The sequence below is a fragment of the Ambystoma mexicanum genome, chromosome 8 (assembly GCF_040938575.1).
Source record: "Ambystoma mexicanum isolate Mex_15411 chromosome 8, UKY_AmexF1_1, whole genome shotgun sequence".
NCBI classification, from domain to species: Eukaryota; Metazoa; Chordata; class Amphibia; order Caudata; family Ambystomatidae; genus Ambystoma; species Ambystoma mexicanum.
In genome coordinates, this window is record NC_090929.1 from 1,391,763,586 (window position 1) to 1,391,786,179 (window position 22,594).

Below are 22,594 nucleotides of genomic sequence, written 5' to 3' on the forward strand. Positions count from 1 at the left end.
AAAGGAAGATACAGGCCGGCCCAGTAGTCCAGTAGACCATGGCCCCCTCAGCCAACAGAGGAGCCACCTGGCTGGCATCAATGGGCAGAGTACTGTCACAAAGCGGGGCAACGCAATCCATCCGGATAGCAGACACCAAAGGCAATCCCATACCTGGGGGTATGCCTATACTGGAAAACTCACTGAAGGGACAGCCCCCTCCACCGGCACCAGGGGCTCCGAGAACCCCTTTAAGCACCGACATGTGCCACCATCTGCCATATTACTTCCACGCGTCTGAGAGGAGGCGTGAAAGCAACACGTCGGCACCGGAGGACTAAGGCCCTAAAAGAAGAGACACTGGGAACCCCCTGCATGGCCGTTACTTCCATGATGCATAAGCAGTTTCTATAATTCCATGCCAGACAAGGGAAAAGAAATTCATCTCCTTCGTCCGTCCCCCGCGCAGTTCAGAGGAAGAGGACAGGACAAGAAGCCTGCGTCCATGGCTAGCACAGACCCAAACACACCACTAACTCGCCACCTGTGTACATAGCACATGACTGAAAGGGGGCTTGAGCCCTGCATCAAGTAGCTGGTAGCCCCATGCTCTAAATGGTTCTCAATGTGTCGGCCTGGGAAAGAAGAAGGGCCGAGTCAGCCCCGCTGAGACTCGAACCCCCGAAGTGTAGACTCTGCCAGGCTGCTACCCTTCCGGCCGTAAGATAGTGCTTGCAGACGTGTCCAAATCTGCGTCGTTTTCACAGGCTGCACGCAGAGAATGCAGCTAACATCCAGTGCATCCTGGGCTGTGTGTGTCTGAGGAGCGGGTGGCATGTGACATGCCTGCAACAGAACAGAGCCCCCGCACTTTCAAAGAGTCTCTGCCACTGTCACCCCACAACAAGAAGCAGAGAGGCCTCACAACAAAGGGAAGGCTAGCCCATACTGCCAAGTGCTTGCCATCATTTCTTAACGTCCCCACTTCTCAGCTAGAGCGTCTTCAAAGATGCAGCCAATAAAGATGTGTACACAGAGCAAGAGGAAACGGCCTGTCGAGCTAATGGGTACCCCTCCAGAAGGTACCAACCAAGAGGGAAAAAACAAACAAAACAATGCCCTAGGCAACACTGCATCAACCAGGAGGCATATCCTTGCACGGCCGCAATGGCAGGAGAATCAGGGCACAAACATTCACAAAGCCCCCAACTCCTTCCCGCATCCCGGGCCCTGCAGGACCCAGGCCGTGATGTCCTCACGCCGGCCTACAACCTCGCAAAACACAACCGGGCGAGGCACCAGCCTCCGTAAGGCACACCAAGGCGCCAGCATGAATGGGACGCCAAGATGGCCATACCAGCAGGAGAGGGGAAAAACAGCAAGCACAGAGCCCCCTCCCCTCGTCTTACCTTCCCCCAGGCCGAGCAGGACCCAATGCCCACACTGCGGTCCGGACCCCAGCAAAGAACCGAGCGAGGCAATCCCGCTCAACTGGGACCCCAAGCTCTGCAGGGGACCCAGGAGCAGTGCCGCACCAGAGGGAGTCGAAGGTCCTGCCACACAGCGCCCCCAGGGGGTCAGCAATCAGTGCTCTCTTGTGCCCCGCACCGGGAAGAAAAAGTCCAACCTGCCAGAGGCGGGAAAAATTAAAACTGAGTGACGTGGATGTGGGGGGAGGAGTTATAGGGATTTAAATAAATAGAAGAAGGTCCTGTGTCGGAGGCAGGGGCCTCGTGAGGTAAGAACTGGGAGAAGAGTGGAGGTAATGCTTTTCAAAAAAAAAATAACACCATTTGAAAAGTAGAAAACCACACTGTTTTTGAGTTTGTGAGCACTTCTATATAACAGGCAGATAAGGTTTGTTCAGCATGCAGGTCAAGGAGTGCATTTAGATTAGCACAAAACACGGAGTAGTGAGTTTTCACATGATGTGTAAAGGGCAGAACACATTTGTTGACATATTCTATGCCGTCATCTGTACTCTGCGAAGCTGGGGTAAAACTGGCACTTTAAAATAAATTGTCGATACGGACGCATGTCCATTTCTCTTATGTAGCTGACATGTTAGTTAAACAGCATCATGTGTGATAGCAAAAGGTTTCCCATACATTTGTGAGTTTCAACTTAAGTTTGTGTCAAACCCAAAAGTAATTAATTCACCTAAGTTTGTGCATATGTACTGTATAGGAAGTCTTTAGCTCCAGAACAGGTATTGTGCCTGCACTCATGCGCTCCAGCCAAAGGACATTAGCGCTAGAGAAGGTGTCTGCTGCTATTCACCGGGGTGAAGCCATTAGACTGAGAACAGACACTGTGCCTGCAGTTATTATCCACAGAAGGGTCATTAGACCCAGAGAAAGTACCAGACCTGCAGCCATTAGTCCTGGGGGAATCATGACTTTCAGAGCAGGCACTGGAACTGGAGACAGTACACGTCTGCCATCATTAGCGGCGCAGGTCTTTATATATATGACTCACTTACACCAGAGCACGGTCTGTATAGCGGCTGCACAGCAGTTACTGCCTCTGCGAGCATTCCGGAGCATGAACTGCACCGTAACTGAGCTTCGGGCAGCTACTAGGTCTACAATACCAACAACAGGCTGCCTGTGTCATTTAGAGTGACGTACTTACAATGTTTAATTTGAACATGTGATGAGTACAATTCAAGGAATTCCAGCTGCAGCATCTTCAACGTGCATTTCCAGAGGCTGCAAAAGGGCTCCTCTTACCAATATAACAACAAAGGGACGAGAATGACGCGAGCTAATGGATGCTAAGAGAAATTGCACTCACCTGATGCTGTCTGGAATCATTAAATGAGCGTTTCGTAAAGGGAAGCCTTATGTTGCCTTCATTATCAATCACATATTTAAAGTCCCTGTGAGACCCGATAGCATTGTATGTATCTTTAAAAGTTGGCCGACAGTTCCTGAAATGCCTTTAATAGGACATGACGTTTTTTACGTTTTCTAAGTCGTCGTGGCGTTTCACATAGAAGTCTACGTGCTTAGGAAGCGATTCATGGAGGAAGCAGGACTTCATTCCGTGCACAACAAGCTATTTATGTATTGTTTATTTATAAGGCACTTATACATCTCAGAAGTGTTTCGAAGCGCCATGTATATTTGGGTGCCTGTGGCCATACCTGCCTACATTTGAAAATAAAAAACCCTGAGATTAATGTCCCGCCCACAGTCACAAAGACTCAGGCCATTTGCACACGGCTCCGCCCGCACGCCCCGCCCACCTGTCAAAAAGGTAAACTCGCCTCTTGTAGCCGTCTTTGGAAACATGTTTGCAGTTTGCACTTTACAGTGGAATGCAATAAATATGAATGTCCATGGACACAAAGTGCCTAGGACAAATAGCATTCGCATAAAGGAATACACACACAAAACCAAGAGAGGATATTTTCCTCAAATAATGTTTGTGAAAACGTTAACATCTGTGCATGTTTTAAACTCCAAGAACCAATACAAAGGTTTTCCCTGGAACTTGCAGTACGAAATTGGACATTTCACCTTAGTTGTTATTATTTTTTTTATTTTTTACATTTATAAAGCGCTCACACAGCCCGCAGGCATCGAGGCGCTGTTACAGGAATTGTTTTTTTTGTTTTTTTTTTTTAGTTACGTATTTATAACGTATTTGTGGTGGTGAGGTGTTCAGCCTGCAAACCTGATGGCTGTGGTTCAATCCCTGAGGTCAGTGTTAGATCCGAGCTCCGCGTCCCTGCACGCGGGGAGACCGGATCACTGTGGAAACTAGGCCGCGCGGCCTGGTGGCGCAGCTCCAGCGAGAGCGCAATGAAACTCACGGCACACCGCATTCGGGTTGGCCCGGAACTGCCTCCCGGACTCGGGGGTGGGGCTTTTATTAGCACGCCCTGCGTCACCGCGTAGCGGGACGCAGGGAGGATATAACATTCCTCCTTTATTTCAAATAAGTTTAATGATGAACACAACATGCTACAAACTTTAACTATCAAGCATCTAGGGGCCCTCCTTGCTCATAGTCCACAAGGGGCCAAACTAACATACATAGTCTTTGAACCTGGCGGACGGTCTCGTGGCCGTTCTCAAGCTGTATCGCTCGCCTCGGGGGCTGATGCTCACTGTCCCACTGGGTGCCTCACATTCTTTGTCCGACTCACCCATGTCCGGCTCGCTCCACTGCTCCCAAGTCCTGTCCCCGACTGCTGCTTCGTCCTGGAGGTGCGTGGGCTCTTCTTCGTTTGACTGAGATGCTTCCTCATCCTGGTGGCCTTCACCATCAGTCCACAGGTTGCGGGCACTGCTTTGAACCACAACGCATTTCGTGTCACCTGGCGGCGTCCTCTCGTTACCGTCACCATGGTCCCTTGCCTCCCACTGACGGTCCACGGGAGTTCTTCATATCTAGTGTCCAATTTCAACTTTGTCGGATTTCACAGCATGACCACCTGGTCGCCCACCTGGTGGTCAGACGGTTTCGCCCTCCTCTTGACACTCATGTGTGCATTGGCATTCATTCTCCTTCTCTCCGTGCGCTCCTTGTTGACCTCGTCCGGGGTCCTGCTGGGGTGATGTGGAATCGAGGATTTTATTACGGTGCCATGCATTAGATCGGCTGGTGGGATGCCCGTCGTGCTGTGAGGGGTGACCCTGTAGTTCCGCAAGAAACAGTACAGGTCAACTTTCCACGGGTTGGCATTCGCCTTTGACAGCCTCAGTACTTTTTTCAGGGTCCTCATGAAACGTTCTACATCACCGTTCGCCTGGGGCCATCTCGGCATGATATGATGGTACTTGATGTTTAGTTTGTGCAGGTACTGTTTGAGCTCCTCCGCTTGGAAAGGGGGACCATTGTCGCTCTTGACGGTGGTGGGTAGACCGTGTGTCGCAAACATCTTCTCCATCGCAGGGATGACCACCTCCGCTGCTGTGGATTCTACTATCTCGACCTCAGGATACCGTGAATGGTCATCAATGGCAACCAGGAGGTATAAGCCATCCTGTACGGTGCAGAAATCGATGCTAATCGCATCCCATCGGCCCAGACCACATTCCGGCGACTGAATGGGTTCTGGTTCAGATGGCGCCCCGGTAATCTGGCAGGGTAGGCATGTGTTTATCAGATTCTCAACCTTCTCGTCAATCTGTGGGAACCACACCCGGTGCCTGATATGAGCTTTTGTCCGCGCCATACCTTGATGTCCTTCGTGGGCCAGTGCCACTATTCTGTCTTGTATGGTCGGTGGGATGACAATCCGATTTCCCCTGAGCAGAAGTCCACTCTCCGTGATCGACAGGTCTTGTCTCACGGTGAACATCCCAGAAAGAAAACCTTTTGCTACCATTGTCCTGTTGTGGGTGTTCTTCATGAAGGTTTTCCAGTCGCCTGAGATGATAGCATCCTTCACCAGGTCGCAGCATGGGTCTTTGTGGGTCTCTGATTCAATGTCCTCGATAGTGACAGCGTTTGGTCTCATGGCTCGCACCACCTGGCATATGTGTTCCTCGGTCTCTTCGGCTACTTGGATTTCTTGTGAGGTAGCCTCTCGAGGGTGCCTCGAGAGAAAATCCACCGGGTTTCCGCTGCCGGCTGGTAGGTCAGTTCAAAGTTGTACTGCTGGAGGTGCAGCAGCCATTTGGTTATTCTTGCTGGTGGGTGCGACAACGTACCCATGAAGATGGGTAGGAAGGTTTGTGATCTGTTACCGCCGTAAATCTCAGTGAAAATGACGACACCCCCATAGTACGGCAATGGCCTCCTTCTCAATATGGGAGTACCGCTGTTCTGTCATAGTGAGAGCTCTTGATGCGTATGCGATGGGCCTCTTCTCCCCTTCTTTGGTGACTTGCATGAGGATGGCCCCTAGCCCTACGGGGCTCGCGTCCACGAACAGCTCCGTCGGGAGCTCAGTGTCATTGTACGCCATTCTTGTGTCGACGGACAGGGACTCCTTAATGTTTTCGAAGGCCTCCTGACACTCTTGCCCCATTCCCATTTGGTGTTTTGTTTGGTCAGTTCGCATAGGGGCTCTGAAAGAGTTGCTAGATTTCGGATGAACCTACCACAGTAGGTGGCCATGCCCAGGAAACTGCGCACTTCCGTGGGTGTCATTGGCGGGCTTGCAGCTTGAATGTCTGCGACCTTCTGGGGGTCAGGGGAAATGTCCGTGCTGCTGAATTTGTACCCAAAAAACGTGATTTCCGACTTGAGAAATGTGCACTTTTTCTTGTGTATTGTTAATCCAGCATCTTCAAGCCTGCCCAGAAGTGTTTGGAGCCTCTTGAGATGTTCTTCTCTGTCGTGAGCGTGGATCAGGATGTAGTCGCTCACATTGAGGACACCAGGAATGTCTCGCATGACCTCTTGAATTGTTTGTTGGAAGACTTCGGCCGCCGATGATATCCCGAAGCTCAGGCGTTTGTATCTCCGCAGCCCCAGATGTGTCGAGAAGGTCGTTATGTAGTGAGAGTCTCTGTGAACTTTGGAGAACACTCGTGACCCTGTGAGGTCGGCCACAATTTCGGCTATTGTGGGCGTAATGTGGCGCTCCCGCTTGATGGCGGTATTTGGAAGACGCATATCAATGCAAATCCGGACTTTACCGGGTTGTTTAGGCTTTCTTGTTACTACCATCGGGGAGACCCATGGCGTAGGCCCAGTCACTCCCTCTATTATTCCGGCTTCTTCCAGCACTTTGAGTTCTTTCTCCACTTGTTCTCGCATGTGGAACGGTGTCCTCCTGTGTCTCACTGCCTTCGGCTGTACCGACACATCAATGTGGAGTCTTATTGTCTTTCCTTTCAAACACCCTATCCCCTTCTGCAGGTTGGGGTAATGTTTCAAAATGTTCTCAACTTCTTGCATCTCATCCACTTGGCAGATGAACTTGACCACACCTAGATCTTCAGCCACGTCCCCACTCAAAAGGCATTCGATCCCTGCCTTCACGACGTAGATTTTGGATCGTAGTTTGTTTTCGCTGTGGACGAGAGTGGTGCGGAACCTGCCTACGACCGGTAGGGGCTTCTTGCTGCCATACACAAACAACAGTGTGTCCGTGACTTTCAACTCTGGTTGTGGTTGTAACGTCTGGAACATGCTTGTGGGCATGACGTTTACGGAGGCTCCCGTGTCGATGGTCATCCATACTTGCTGATCTTGGAGGGTGACCAAACATTTGCGCCTTAGGTGGTTCTTTCTCTGTGTTATCTGCCCTTGATTCAACGCAGACACTAGGTAGATCTTCCTGCCTTTTCTTCCTTGTTCCCTTCTGGCTTCATGTTGTGGTCTTCCTCAATTGGCGGTTTCAACTTGCCGTGCACTGGCCTGCTTCTTCTTCTTGGTCCCGCTCTTTTCTTGAGGATGTTGTGGAGGCTGTGCCGGGGTGCCCACTGATCGGCATACTTTCGCATAGTGGTCCTTTCTACCACATGCCCCGCATGTCGTTCCTTGCGCAGGGCAGTTTCGCCATCCATGTCACGCTCCACCACACCATCCACACTCTGTGGGACCCGGGATACGTGGCTGCCACCTGTTTTGTCCGTGGCCACCACCAGCTTCGTCCCTCGTGAATTGTCTGTTGGTGACATGGGACACCATGGCTGTAGCGAGGGCGGCTGTAATTTTTGTAGTGTTGCCCCCATGTTAGCAGCCCTGGTGTGTGCCAGTTCTCTTTGTCGACCTAGTTCAAGAATCCGTGTGAGGGAGATGTCTTTCTCACTAAGTATCATCCGTCTCAGTTTTTCAGATTGGATACCATTTATTAGTTGCCTCTGGATTTCTTTTTCGACGTTCGTGAATTCGCATGAGACGGCTAACTTCCTCAGTCGTGTATGGTATGCGTCCAAAGTTTCTTCTTCTGCCTAAATGGTGGTGCAGAATATGAAGGTTTCATAGTCTGGGTTTAATTGTGGGAGAAAGTGCACCGTCAGGGCATCTTTTGCCTGTTGGTATACGTCCTGGCCATCATCAATGGTTAAAGAGTTGAATATGCGTAGTACCTCATCTCCCATGTTTAGCAGCAGGTGCGACCTCATCTTCCTGGCAGTCGTTATGTCCTTGCAGTCCATCGCCATTTCGAATTTCAGTATCCATAGTTGCCACCTGGGGCCAACTGATGACGGGTCTGTAAAAGGGTCAAAAGGCTGGATCATGCCCGAGGAGTTCCCTTGCGGGCGAGCCTGTGGTGATGACATCGATAGATTTGCCGCCAATCTTGAGGGTGGGCTGGGTCTAGGGGTGGATGCCCCGGTGGCCATTGTTGGGCAATGCTTGCCTCACCTCAGTACTGGTCCTCGGGCGATCTCTCTGATCTTCCAGCTGGGCAGTGGTCGCCGGATTCAGCGCTGACCACGTGCCTTCGTGGATGTGGTTCAACAGTGGGCCACCTCCGATGTTACCTGGAGTCTCTGGTTCATGGGAGGCAGATAGACTGTCTTGGTGCCTCCACTCGATTTGCTGGTTGGCTCTATGTTGGCTGGGTGCAACATGGCGCTGGTGGGGGTTTGTGTTCCCCTGAAGTTCGATTATTTTATTATAATTCTTTTTTTTGGGTGGGGGGTAACGTGTGTGCCCCCCCCCCCACTGGGCGTCCACAAATTGGTATATGTATGGCCGTGGGGACTCAGTAGCCCGTTGAGCGCCGAGCGCGTGTGTTTCGTCTGGGTCTCCTCGTCGCCATTGTTAGATCCGAGCTCCACGTCCCTGCACGCGGGGAGACCGGATCACTGTGGAAACTACGCTGCGCGGCCTGGTGGGGCAGCTCCAGCGAGAGCGCAATGAAACTCAAGGCACACCGCATTCGGGTTGGCCCGGAACTGCCTCCCGTACTCAGGGGCGGGGCTTTTATTAGCGCGCCCTGTGTCACCGCGCAGCGGGACGCAGGGTGGATGTAACAGTCAGCTAATTCATGAATTGAAAGAGGACCTTCAATGTTTCTAATTTTAGCTGGGGTGACTGAGTCCAGCCTCTGAAAAAGGTGAGTGGACTCTGTCCACCCGCGTGGACCCTCAAACTGACCTAAAAGAATGGAAGCTGAAAAAATAGGAATACTGCTTTCAATGCATATTTTTTTTTTTTGCTTCAGTTTTCATTCTTTTTGGCCAGTTTGCCTTATGGTTTAGTGACCCTTCAATTTAGGGCTACTACAACATAAGGCAAACTGGCCAAAAAGAATACAAGTTTAAGCTAAATAAACGTGGTAATACTGGAATCGTGCCGTTTCGGGTTCCCGTCCAATCCTCCATCGATTGGCTGCAAAAGACCACTGCCGGTAGCCAATCGGATGGAGGGATCTGAAAACCTGGAGACTCCAGGCTCTTCCACGGAGACCCGGAGAAATGTCTAAAAAACCAGAGTCTCCGGGAAAAACCCGGAGGTTAGGCAGGTGTGCCGGTGGCTTTGTTTTTGCTATTTTGATTTTGGTTGCAGCAACAGCAGATCTTTGTATTTTTTCTTGGCTGGAAAGTATTATCCTCATGCCTGGCTCCCTCTGCCCCCACACTCTCCAACACAGAGTACCTCGAAGACACAGTGATACCATGAACAACCCCCACCCGATCATCCCGTGACTTATCCCTCTTCTTAGCATGAACCGACTGCCGCTGAGTTCCAGAATGACTAGAACCCGAGGAGTTCTCCATCGGCAAAAACAAAAACTCGACCCAACCTCTGCTGCTCCCTTGAAGTTCCTCTCACGTGCCCAGTCGAAGCTGCCACTCGCCCAGTCAGATCACCCACCTCTTACTACTAGTGGCATGACCAGTAATCACATTTAGGAGGGGCACAGAGGGGGCCACAGACAAAAGTAGGGTGGGCCCAGGTGCTGCCTATAAAAGGGCAATGTGTGACGTAAGAAGTAGTCCTGCAAATAATCTTTTGTGCACAGCAACTACCACACCCCTGGTTCTGATTGGAGGAGCTGCTCTTGGATGCAGGTTGATTTAACAGCTCTCGATTGTTCTGCAGCATTTTTCTTAATGCGGTTTCCCCCATCCCTCTCTAGCCCGCCCCCACCACCTCACCCAGCCACCACCCACCCCCAATCCCCTACCCCAAACACAGAACACATATTTATTTTAAACAAAAAAGTGGCAAAAAACACCACAGTGAAAATTACTATGTTTAAAACCGCTGCAACGGAAACACGGTACATGCATAGCTTTAAGGGGTCTTCTAGTGGAGTTCATTTTTATTAGCATCCTTTCAGGTGGACGCACAGAAATTGAGATGAGAAATACTTTTTGTAGATTTTCATTTACAAACCGCATCCGTTTTAGCCTCGATAGTTGCAGCTTTATCGGTTCCTAGAGCATCTATGGCCAAACAGCTTATCCCAGAGTTTCCAGAAGGTTCAGCGGAATGCAAAGCACCGGACACACTATGCCGAATGCACTTCCTTTGCTAAACGTTGCTTCCTCAAATAGATGCATGTGTTGGAGACAAAGAAGTGCCCAGCTGAGGTAAAGGAGCACAAGGGGGGCCCATGATTTCAGGGGGGGGGGCACTGCTTACTACACACGCACTACAGCACGTCAGTTCTCAGCACAACTCGGGCGTCCCTCCATGATTCTCTTCCTGTCCCTGGACCCATGTGTTCTCCGGCCAGAGTCTGTTTGTATCACAAAATGTCTTTCTTGATTCTTCCCCCTCTGAACCCCCAGGGCATTTCTTCCCCTGTCTGTATAGAACAGAGTTCCTTAATTTCCCTGCGTTGTCTCACTGACTAGATACCTGTGTGTTCATGTATACTATGGTAGTATACAGTGAAAATGCAGACTCCAGATAACAGTAATTGAGTATTTTGCTTTATAACTAGCCATATTGTAGGCAGAGGTCTACAATCTGTGGGGCACCCCCCCTGACTGGGGGGACGTGATCCAGGACGGCGAGAAATGAGAACATACTGTTTTTCTTTGCCGCACCTAACTGTGCATAGCGAGCCACTGGCCCCCCATGCACATGCTCAGTCAGTGAGACTTGATGGGGGCGTGGCCATGAAACAGGAAATTAAAGCAGCCTAGACGTGTGCTTCCCCACATTTGGATCGCCCGTCCAGGCTGCGTTGTTGCTTCCTGCTGGTGCCGCCAGCGTCTTCTTGCCTGGTAATGGCTGCTGCACCTCGGCTCATCCCCCACACTACAGTTAGAGGGGGTGCTGGGAAGCGAGAATTTCAGGCCTTTGCCGGTCCCTCTGCTTCCCTCGCCCCCTGTGGACACACGAAGGCGAACGCGTGGGGAGAGGAGGCGAGCAGGAGGGTCGGATCACTACAATGCTGGTCCCCCTACACCCCTCTCCCTCTGTTCCTCCACCTTGAGGGGTACAAGGGAGAGGATGCAAGCATGCATTGTATGATATCCGGCTCCCCACAGCAGATTGCTGGCCTTCAGCAATCTGCCGTGGGTGAGCCGGAAATAATACAATAATGGGCCCCTTGCTTTGGCTGCCTCGTCACCCCTCTGGTCCATGGAACGGCTCGGTACGGGTCCGAGATACAGCATCAGATGTCTGGCCGGATCTTGGGACCTGTCCTACCTCAGCCATGACCAGGTTTCATCAAGCCCCCAGGTTCGCAGAGGGAAGCTGGAGGCTCGGTGACCTAATCTTCGCTGTGCTCCTTTCTCCAGCCGTCACTCGCACATTTCCAATTCTCTGTAATTTGTGTGACCCTTTGTGTTTTATCACAGGTTATATTTATAAAGATGTTTATCAAGCTGGTTAATAACAAATATATTCTTCCGTTGTGCTGACAACAGTTATTAGAAAATTAAACTGAGTTCATGGTTGCCAACTTTTGATTTTCACTACAGATGCAGAAATACCCCCAACCCATTGCCTATCCCAACCCATCCCCTGGCCAAACACATTTTATAACACTTACTTTTTTATAAGTAATTGGAAAAAGTCATTTGATTAACAAGTTTTGTATTTTTTGTTTTTATTGTTTTGGTTACATTTAACCTTAAACACATTAAATGAAACAAGAACAATATATCAGTACACATAATTATATTTTGCATATATAACGTCTCAACAGCGGTCTGTCAATCTACTGAGCTACCCCAGTAGCCATCTACTCTTAAGCGAGTCTATGAATCACTTGATGTACTAAAATGACTGCATTACCAACAATACCTGGGTGCACCACTGCCATCAAAGTGATTTTAAGTGGAATTCATGTATATTTTTCTGCTGCGGATGCCATGCCTTCACCTGCATGGGGCACCATATGTTGCAGACAAGCTAGGGGCCCTCTTGTTTGGCATGGCAGCTGCAGCAGAGTCTGCTGCTACTTGAGTGCTTTCACCGAATTGCAGCAAAAGCTAAATGGCTATTACTTGATGTTTCCGATAGTTAGCCCGGTGGGTTAAGCACTAGCGTGTCAGATTCAATGTAAGATATATAGATGAATTCTTGGAATGCCAGCAGGCCCGACTTCTCAACTATTCTAGGCAGGGAAAAGAAAGTGTAAAATATAACCAGGTGATGCTCTTATCATTTTTTGTCTCTGTGACTGAGCATGAGTCACGTTTTCAGGTATGTGCTCTGACTGCTCTCTGTTCTTTCTGCCATCTGGGGTGGACTGGCCTACAGGGAACTTTGGAGATTTCCCAGTAGGACCCTGCACCCTAGGTCCCTTTTGTGTGCGGGGGAGTATGTGCGCTGACTGGCAGAGTATAGTGTGCAAATATTGGTACAGTCAATCTGGTACGTCTCCAATAATTTTTTTTATTGGGTTTTATTGCACTTTTTCAATTGCAGGAACACAAATTATCTCTATCATCCCATCTAGGACAGCAAAGTCCCCAGCAGCAGTGGCACCATAAAAAATCCTGACATCTGTAGTAGGACTTGCCGACGGTTAGAATGCCTTTTTTTAAAACTACTGTATATTGCTGTGGGTGATGGTGGGGTAATTTTAAAGTATAGTTAGGGGTCATAATCAGGGATTTCAAACCTATTTTTGAGGCTGTTCCTTTCTCGTGCAGTTTGGGGGGGGTACTGAAATCTCACGTCTCATGTGGGAGTTGCATTTGCAGAGCAGTGTGTACTCTCGCCTGGTTTCCCAGTGTTAGGTCCTGCTTGCTAGCTGAAGCCTAACAACCAAGAGCTGGTTTTAACCCCTGCACATCTAATCTTAATTTAGAAGTCTCAGGTAGACCCATGTATCCTTAACTAACTGTTTGTTTTCATTGCAGCTGCTTAGCTCCAAGCGTCGGTGTATCAATCTAAGCACCTGTGTCTCAGCAAGAAAAAGCCAGTGAAGCGCTTGACCCAGTCACGCAGGCAGGTAAGGATTTCTTTTCCCTATGTACCATTGGTTGAGTAGAAGTGCTGAAGGTTTATATCGGCCCTGTGCAATGTGCGTCCAGGTGTGGTTTTTGCTGCCAATATGTGACTGAGCCCAGGACCACACTTCAAAAAGAAATTCGAGCTAAGACTTCACAATCTGAACAGGGAGACTTCTGAGACTTGTATCAATGTGGTGTTTTTTTAAATCCAACCAGTATTTCTGACCCATTTTTGCAAGGGCTTTTTCCCCCAAGCTGTTCACACGGTTCCTGTTGAGTTTTTGCATGTGCTGTTTGCCATTGTTTCAATCTTTTGGGGAATTTAAAAAATGATTTCTTTCCCCAACCTTTTTACATGGTTCGTTTTACATCTTTGCATGTGGTGTTTGACATTTACATTTTTAATTTTTTAGGCATTTTTAATTTTTGAAAACTTGAAATGGTAACACGACATACACAGGCCGATTCATGGAATAATTTGCGCGGCGCAAGTGGGCAAAAACGTGCGAATCGCAGTAGAATAGCGAAAATCGCAGTGCAAGTGCGAAAATTGCACGAAAAGCAGCGCACATCGATTCATGGACGTCCGTGCGCGAGAAAACCAGCGGATGTGCGATAAAAAAGTGCGCGGCGCACGTTGGCGCACAGGCCATCTAACAGCGTGCGCCAGGTCACAGCGAAAATCGCACAGGCCAGAGCGAAAATCGCACATAGCGCGGCGCACGCAACAAAAATAGGCGGAACACGGGCGTAACACTCGGAATGGGGAACAACTTGCCAAAACGTGGGCGTCACGGGGGAAGTACAGGGCACAAGTGCGCGGAACGCCCACACGCTAGCCTACAACACGTATTCATGGAATAGAATAGGGCAAAAAAGCGCACGCTCAAACCAGCGCACAGGCACAAACACGACCGCCACAAGGAAGCAGGCGGTAGCGTCTCTGCGGCTGTAAGAAATATGCGCCAAAAGGTGCGCCAACAAATAGCACCTATATACTGCCATGAAGAATGTCCTATACTGTGGCCCTCCAGGACAAATGACGTGCAAAGGGGTACCCACAAACACGGACCCGCTGACAAAAAATACGTGTGCGTGTATACCGGGGTGCGCGGGAAGTCTCACATGTGATTTGGCCGGGTACGTGTATTACATGGGTGCGCGGGAAGTTCCACACGCGATAGTCCCAGTGCGAGCAGGGTACGTGTATTTCAGGGGTGCGCGGGAAGTTACACACGCGATAGTCCCAGTGCGAGCAGGGTACGTGTATTTCAGGGGTGCGCGGGAAGTTACACACGCGATTCCATCAGGGTACGTGTATTTCAGGGGTGCGCGGGAAGTTCCACACGCGATAGTTCCAGTGCGAGCAGGGTACGTGTATTTCAGGGGTGCGCGGGAAGTTACACACGCGATAGTCCCAGTGCGAGCAGGGTACGTGTATTTCAGGGGTGCGCGGGAAGTTCCACACGCAAATTCTGCAGGGTACGTGCATTTCAGGGGTGCGCGGGAAGTTCCACACGCCCTGCACCCCTGCTCATGTCCCGCAGGCAGCCCATCCACCATGGGCATGCCCCCAGCCAACCCACATGTCACCTTGCACTACTGATCAACAATGCATGTCTCCCACCACCCCCACCCCCCAGCAGTGCAGGGGCAGCCTCCACCAGGCCCCCACTCATGTCCCCCTGCACCCCCAACCCCCGGCAGTGCAGGGTCACCCTCCACCAGGCCCCCACTCATGTCTCCCACCACCCCCACCCCCCTGCCACCATGGGCAGCCCCCACCAGGCCCCCACTCATGTCTCCCACCACCCCCACCCCCCGGCAGTGCAGGGTCACCCTCCACCAGGCCCCCACTCATGTCTCCCACCACCCCCACCCCCCAGCCACCATGTCCAGCCCCCACCAGGCCCCCACTCATGTGTCCCACCACCCCCACCCCCCTGCCACCATGGCCAGCCCCCACCAGGCCCCCACTCATGTCTCCCACCACCCCCACCCCCCAGCCTCCATGGCCAGCCCCCACCAGGACCCCACTCATGTCTCCCACCACCCCCACCCCCCAGCCACCAGGGGCAGCCTCCACCAGGCCCCCACTCATGTCTCCCACCACCCCCACCCCCCGGCAGTGCAGGGTCACCCTCCACCAGGCCCCCACTCATGTCACCCTGCACCCCTACCCCCCAGCATCCAGGGTCACCCTCCACCAGGCCCCCACTCATGTCTCACACCACCCCCACCCCCCAGCAGTGCAGGGTCAGCCTCCACCAGGCCCCCACTCATGTCTCCCAAGACCCCCACCCCCCGGCAGTGCAGGGTCACCCTCCACCAGGCCCCCACTCATGTCCCCCTGCACCCCCACCCCCCAGCATCCAGGGTCACCCTCCACCAGGCCCCCACTCATGTCTCCCACCACCCCGACACCCCTGTCACCATGGGCAGCCCCCACCAGGCCCCCACTCATGTCTCCCACCACCCCCACCCCCCTGCCACCATGGGCAGCCCCCACCAGGCCCCCACTCATGTCTCCCACCACCCCCACCCCCCGGCAGTGCAGGCTCACCCTCCACCAGGCCCCCACTCATGTCTCCCACCACCCCCACCCCCCGGCAGTGCAGGGTCACCCTCCACCAGGCCCCCACTCATGTCCCCCTGCACCCCCACCCCCCAGCATCCAGGGTCACCCTCCACCAGGCCCCCACTCATGTCTCCCACCACCCCCACCCCCCAGCAGTGCAGGGGCAGCCTCCACCAGGCCCCCACTCATGTCTCCCACCACCCCCACCCCCCGGCAGTGCAGGGTCACCCTCCACCAGGCCCCCACTCATGTCCCCCTGCACCCCCACCCCCAGCATCCAGGGTCACCCTCCACCAGGCCCCCACTCATGTCTCACACCACCCCCACCCCCCAGCAGTGCAGGGTCACCCTCCACCAGGCCCCCACTCATGTCTCCCACCACCCCCACCCCCCGGCAGTGCAGGGTCACCCTCCACCAGGCCCCCACTCATGTCACCCTGCACCCCTACCCCCCAGCATCCAGGGTCACCCTCCACCAGGCCCCCACTCATGTCTCACACCACCCCCACCCCCCAGCAGTGCAGTGTCAGCCTCCACCAGGCCCCCACTCATGTCTCCCAAGACCCCCACCCCCCGGCAGTGCAGGGTCACCCTCCACCAGGCCCCCACTCATGTCCCCCTGCACCCCCACCCCCCAGCATCCAGGGTCACCCTCCACCAGGCCCCCACTCATGTCTCCCACCACCCCGACACCCCTGTCACCATGGGCAGCCCCCACCAGGCCCCCACTCATGTCTCCCACCACCCCCACCCCCTGGCAGTGCAGGGTCACCCTCCACCAGGCCCCCACTCATGTCCCCCTGCACCCCCACCCCCCGGCAGTGCAGGGTCAACCTCCACCAGGCCCCCACTCATGTCCCCCTGCACCCCCACCCGCCGGCAGTGCAGGGTCACCCTCCACCAGGCCCCCACTCATGTCTCCCACCACCCCCACCCCCCAGCCACCATGGCCAGCCCCCACCAGGCCCCCACTCATGTGTCCCACCACCCCCACCCCCCTGCCACCATGGCCAGCCCCCACCAGGCCCCCACTCATGTCTCCCACCACCCCCACCCCCCAGCCACCAGGGGCAGCCTCAACCAGGCCCCCACTCATGTGTCCCACCACCCCCACCCCCCTGCCACCATGGCCAGCCCCCACCAGGCCCCCACTCATGTGTCCCACCACCCCCACCCCCCAGCAGTGCAGGGGCAGCCTCCACCAGGCCCCCACTCATGTGTCCCACCACCCCCACCCCCCGGCAGTGCAGGGTCACCCTCCACCAGGCCCCCACTCATGTCTCCCACCACCCCCACCCCCGGCAGTGCAGGCTCACCCTCCACCAGGCCCCCACTCATGTCTCCCCCCTCCCCCACCCCCCGGCAGTGCAGGGTCACCCTCCACCAGGCCCCCACTCATGTCCCCCTGCACCCCCACCCCCCAGCATCCAGGGTCACCCTCCACCAGGCCCCCACTCATGTCTCCCACCAACCCCACCCCCCGGCAGTGCAGGGTCACCCTCCACCAGGCCCCCACTCATGTCCCCCTGCACCCCCACCCCCGGCAGTGCAGGGTCACCCTCCACCAGGCCCCCACTCATGTCTCCCACCACCCCCACCCCCCAGCCACCATGGCCAGCCCCCACCAGGCCCCCACTCATGTGTCCCACCACCCCCACCCCCCTGCCACCATGGCCAGCCCCCACCAGGCCCCCACTCATGTCTCCCACCACCCCCACCCCCCAGCCACCAGGGGCAGCCTCAACCAGGCCCCCACTCATGTGTCCCACCACCCCCACCCCCCTGCCACCATGGCCAGCCCCCACCAGGCCCCCACTCATGTGTCCCACCACCCCCACCCCCAGCAGTGCAGGGGCAGCCTCCACCAGGCCCCCACTCATGTGTCCCACCACCCCCACCCCCGGCAGTGCAGGGTCACCCTCCACCAGGCCCCCACTCATGTCTCCCACCACCCCCACCCCCCGGCAGTGCAGGCTCAACCTCCACCAGGCCCCCACTCATGTCTCCCACCACCCCCACCCCCCAGCAGTGCAGGGGCAGCCTCCACCAGGCCCCCACGCATGTGTCCCACCACCCCCACCCCCCGGCAGTGCAGGCTCACCCTCCACCAGGCCCCCACTCATGTCTCCCACCACCCCCACCCCCCGGCAGTGCAGGGTCACCCTCCACCAGGCCCCCACTCATGTCCCCCTGCACCCCCACCCCCCAGCATCCAGGGTCACCCTCCACCAGGCCCCCACTCATGTCTCCCACCACCCCCACCCCCCAGCAGTGCAGAGGCAGCCTCCACCAGGCCCCCACTCATGTCTCCCACCACCCCCACCCCCCGGCAGTGCAGGGTCACCCTCCACCAGGCCCCCACTCATGTCCCCCTGCACCCCCACCCCCCAGCATCCAGGGTCACCCTCCACCAGGCCCCCACTCATGTCTCACACCACCCCCACCCCTCAGCAGTGCAGGGGCAGCCTCCACCAGGCCCCCACTCATGTCTCCCACCACCCCCACCCCCCGGCAGTGCAGGGTCACCCTCCACCAGGCCCCCACTCATGTCTCCCACCACCCCCACCCCCCAGCAGTGCAGGGTCACCCTCCACCAGGCCCCCACTCATGTCTCCCACCACCCCCACCCCCCAGCAGTGCAGGGGCAGCCTCCACCAGGCCCCCACTCATGTGTCCCACCACCCCCACCCCCCGGCAGTGCAGGGTCACCCTCCACCAGGCCCCCACTCATGTCCCCCTGCACCCCTACCCCCCAGCATCCAGGGTCACCCTCCACCAGGCCCCCACTCATGTCTCACACCACCCCCACCCCCCAGCAGTGCAGGGTCAGCCTCCACCAGGCCCCCACTCATGTCTCCCACCACCCCCACCCCCCCGGCAGTGCAGGGTCACCCTCCAACAGGCCCCCACTCATGTCCCCCTGCACCCCCACCCCCCAGCATCCAGGGTCACCCTCCACCAGGCCCCCACTCATGTCTCCCACCACCCCCACACCCCTGTCACCATGGGCAGCCCCCACCAGGCCCCCACTCATGTCTCCCACCACCCCCACCCCCTGGCAGTGCAGGGTCACCCTCCACCAGGCCCCCACTCATGTCCCCCTGCACCCCCACCCCCCGGCAGTGCAGGGTCAACCTCCACCAGGCCCCCACTCATGTCCCCCTGCACCCCCACCCCCCGGCAGTGCAGGGTCACCCTCCGCCAGGCCCCCACTCATGTCTCCCACCACCCCCAGCCCCCAGCCACCATGGCCAGCCCCCACCAGGCCCCCACTCATGTGTCCCACCACCCCCACCCCCCTGCCACCATGGCCAGCCCCCACCAGGCCCCCACTCATGTCTCCCACCACCCCCACCCCCCAGCCACCAGGGGCAGCCTCAACCAGGCCCCCACTCATGTGTCCCACCACCCCCACCCCCCTGCCACCATGGCCAGCCCCCACCAGGCCCCCACTCATGTGTCCCACCACCCCCACCCCCCAGCAGTGCAGGGGCAGCTTCCACCAGGCCCCCACTCATGTGTCCCACCACCCCCACCCCCCTGCAGTGCAGGGTCACCCTCCACCAGGCCCCCACTCATGTCTCCCACCACCCCCACCCCCCAGCCACCATGGCCAGCCCCCACCAGGCCCCCACTCATGTGTCCCACCACCCCCACCCCCCTGCCACCATGGCCAGCCCCCACCAGGCCCCCACTCATGTCTCCCACCACCCCCAGCCACCAGGGGCAGCCTCAACCAGGCCCCCACTCATGTGTCCCACCACCCCCACCCCCCTGCCACCATGGCCAGCCCCCACCAGGCCCCCACTCATGTGTCCCACCACCTCCACCCCCAGCAGTGCAGGGGCAGCCTCCACCAGGCCCCCACTCATGTGTCCCACCACCCCCACCCCCCGGCAGTGCAGGGTCACCCTCCACCAGGCCCCCACTCATGTCTCCCACCACCCCCACCCCCCGGCAGTGCAGGCTCACCCTCCACCAGGCCCCCACTCATGTCTCCCACCACCCCCACCCCCCAGCAGTGCAGGGGCAGCCTCCACCAGGCCCCCACTCATGTGTCCCACCACCCCCACCCCCCGGCAGTGCAGGCTCACCCTCCACCAGGCCCCCACTCATGTCTCCCACCACCCCCACCCCCCGGCAGTGCAGGGTCACCCTCCACCAGGCCCCCACTCATGTCCCCCTGCACCCCCACCCCCCAGCATCCAGGGTCACCCTCCACCAGGCCCCCACTCATGTCTCCCACCACCCCCACCCCCCAGCAGTGCAGGGGCAGCCTCCACCAGGCCCCCACTCATGTCTCCCACCACCCCCACCCCCCGGCAGTGCAGGGTCACCCTCCACCAGGCCCCCACTCATGTCCCCCTGCACCCCCACCCCCCAGCATCCAGGGTCACCCTCCACCAGGCCCCCACTCATGTCTCACACCACCCCCACCCCTCAGCAGTGCAGGGGCAGCCTCCACCAGGCCCCCACTCATGTCTCCCACCACCCCCACCCCCCGGCAGTGCAGGGTCACCCTCCACCAGGGCCCCACTCATGTCTCCCACCACCCCCACCCCCCGGCAGTGCAGGGTCACCCTCCACCAGGCCCCCACTCATGTCTCCCACCACCCCCACCCCCCAGCAGTGCAGGGGCAGCCTCCACCAGGCCCCCACTCATGTGTCCCACCACCCCCACCCCCCGGCAGTGCAGGGTCACCCTCCACCAGGCCCCCACTCATGTCCCCCTGCACCCCTACCCCCCAGCATCCAGGGTCACCCTCCACCAGGCCCCCACTCATGTCTCACACCACCCCCACCCCCCAGCAGTGCAGGGTCAGCCTCCACCAGGCCCCCACTCATGTCTCCCACCACCCCCACCCCCCGGCAGTGCAGGGTCACCCTCCACCAGGCCCCCACTCATGTCCCCCTGCACCCCCACCCCCCAGCATCCAGGGTCACCCTCCACCAGGCCCCCACTCATGTCTCCCACCACCCCCACACCCCTGTCACCATGGGCAGCCCCCACCAGGCCCCCACTCATGTCTCCCACCACCCCCACCCCCTGGCAGTGCAGGGTCACCCTCCACCAGGCCCCCACTCATGTCCCCCTGCACCCCCACCCCCCGGCAGTGCAGGGTCAACCTCCACCAGGCCCCCACTCATGTCCCCCTGCACCCCCACCCCCCGGCAGTGCAGGGTCACCCTCCGCCAGGCCCCCACTCATGTCTCCCACCACCCCCACCCCCCAGCCACCATGGCCAGCCCCCACCAGGCCCCCACTCATGTGTCCCACCACCCCCACCCCCCTGCCACCATGGCCAGCCCCCACCAGGCCCCCACTCATGTCTCCCACCACCCCCACCCCCCAGCCACCAGGGGCAGCCTCAACCAGGCCCCCACTCATGTGTCCCACCACCCCCACCACCCTGCCACCATGGCCAGCCCCCACCAGGCCCCCACTCATGTGTCCCACCACCCCCACCCCCCAGCAGTGCAGGGGCAGCCTCCACCAGGCCCCCACTCATGTGTCCCACCACCCCCACCCCCCGGCAGTGCAGGGTCACCCTCCACCAGGCCCCCACTCATGTCTCCCACCACCCCCACCCCCGGCAGTGCAGGCTCACCCTCCACCAGGCCCCCACTCATGTCTCCCACCCCCCCCACCCCCCGGCAGTGCAGGGTCACCCTCCACCAGGCCCCCACTCATGTCCCCCTGCACCCCCACCCCCCAGCATCCAGGGTCACCCTCCACCAGGCCCCCACTCATGTCTCCCACCACCCCCACCCCCCGGCAGTGCAGGGTCACCCTCCACCAGGCCCCCACTCATGTCCCCCTGCACCCCCACCCCCCGGCAGTGCAGGGTCACCCTCCACCAGGCCCCCACTCATGTCTCCCACCACCCCCACCCCCCAGCCACCATGGCCAGCCCCCACCAGGCCCCCACTCATGTGTCCCACCACCCCCACCCCCCTGCCACCATGGCCAGCCCCCACCAGGCCCCCACTCATGTCTCCCACCACCCCCACCCCCCAGCCACCAGGGGCAGCCTCAACCAGGCCCCCACTCATGTGTCCCACCACCCCCACCCCCCTGCCACCATGGCCAGCCCCCACCAGGCCCCCACTCATGTGTCCCACCACCCCCACCCCCCAGCAGTGCAGGGGCAGCCTCCACCAGGCCCCCACTCATGTGTCCCACCACCCCCACCCCTCGGCAGTGCAGGGTCACCCTCCACCAGGCCCCCACTCATGTCTCCCACCACCCCCACCCCCCGGCAGTGCAGGGTCACCCTCCACCAGGCCCCCACTCATGTCCCCCAGCACCCCCACCCCCCAGCATCCAGGGTCACCCTCCACCAGGCCCCCACTCATGTCTCCCACCACCCCCACCCCCGGCAGTGCAGGGTCACCCTCCACCAGGCCCCCACTCATGTCTCCCACCACCCCCACCCCCCGGCAGTGCAGGGTCACCCTCCACCAGGCCCCCACTCATGTCTCCCACCCCCCCCACCCCCCTGCCACCATGGGCAGCCCCCACCAGGCCCCCACTCATGTCTCCCACCACCCCCACCCCCCGGCAGTGCAGGGTCAACCTCCACCAGGCCCCCACTCATGTCTCCCACCACCCCCACCCCCCAGCATCCAGAGTCACCCTCCACCAGGCCCCCACTCATGTCTCCCACCACCCCCACCCCCCGGCAGTGCAGGGTCACCCTCCACCAGGCCCCCACTCATGTCCCCCTGCACCCCCACCCCCCGGCAGTGC

The 22,594-nt window shown here is 57.5% G+C and overlaps 1 protein-coding gene and 1 long non-coding RNA gene across 3 annotated transcripts in view; one reads left to right on the top strand and one right to left on the bottom strand.

Annotated features, from left to right (window-relative positions):
- The window catches only part of ENTPD7 (ectonucleoside triphosphate diphosphohydrolase 7), a 482,207-nt gene extending 479,349 nt beyond the window's left edge, over nucleotides 1–2,858 (bottom strand). Inside the window, exon 1 of one of the 2 annotated variants that reach the window (XM_069611530.1) lies at nucleotides 2,776–2,858. The gene's annotated coding sequence lies outside the window, so the exon portion shown is untranslated. The other variant, XM_069611531.1, reaches the window with a different exon arrangement.
- A 159-nt stretch (nucleotides 2,859–3,017) lies between these two features.
- Nucleotides 3,018–22,594, top strand: part of LOC138473785 (uncharacterized) — a 77,972-nt gene continuing 58,395 nt past the window's right edge. The window contains exons 1-2 of the long non-coding RNA XR_011268915.1: nucleotides 3,018–3,240; nucleotides 13,173–13,264. This is a non-coding gene — a long non-coding RNA (uncharacterized lncRNA). The remainder of the gene's footprint in view (nucleotides 3,241–13,172; nucleotides 13,265–22,594) is intronic.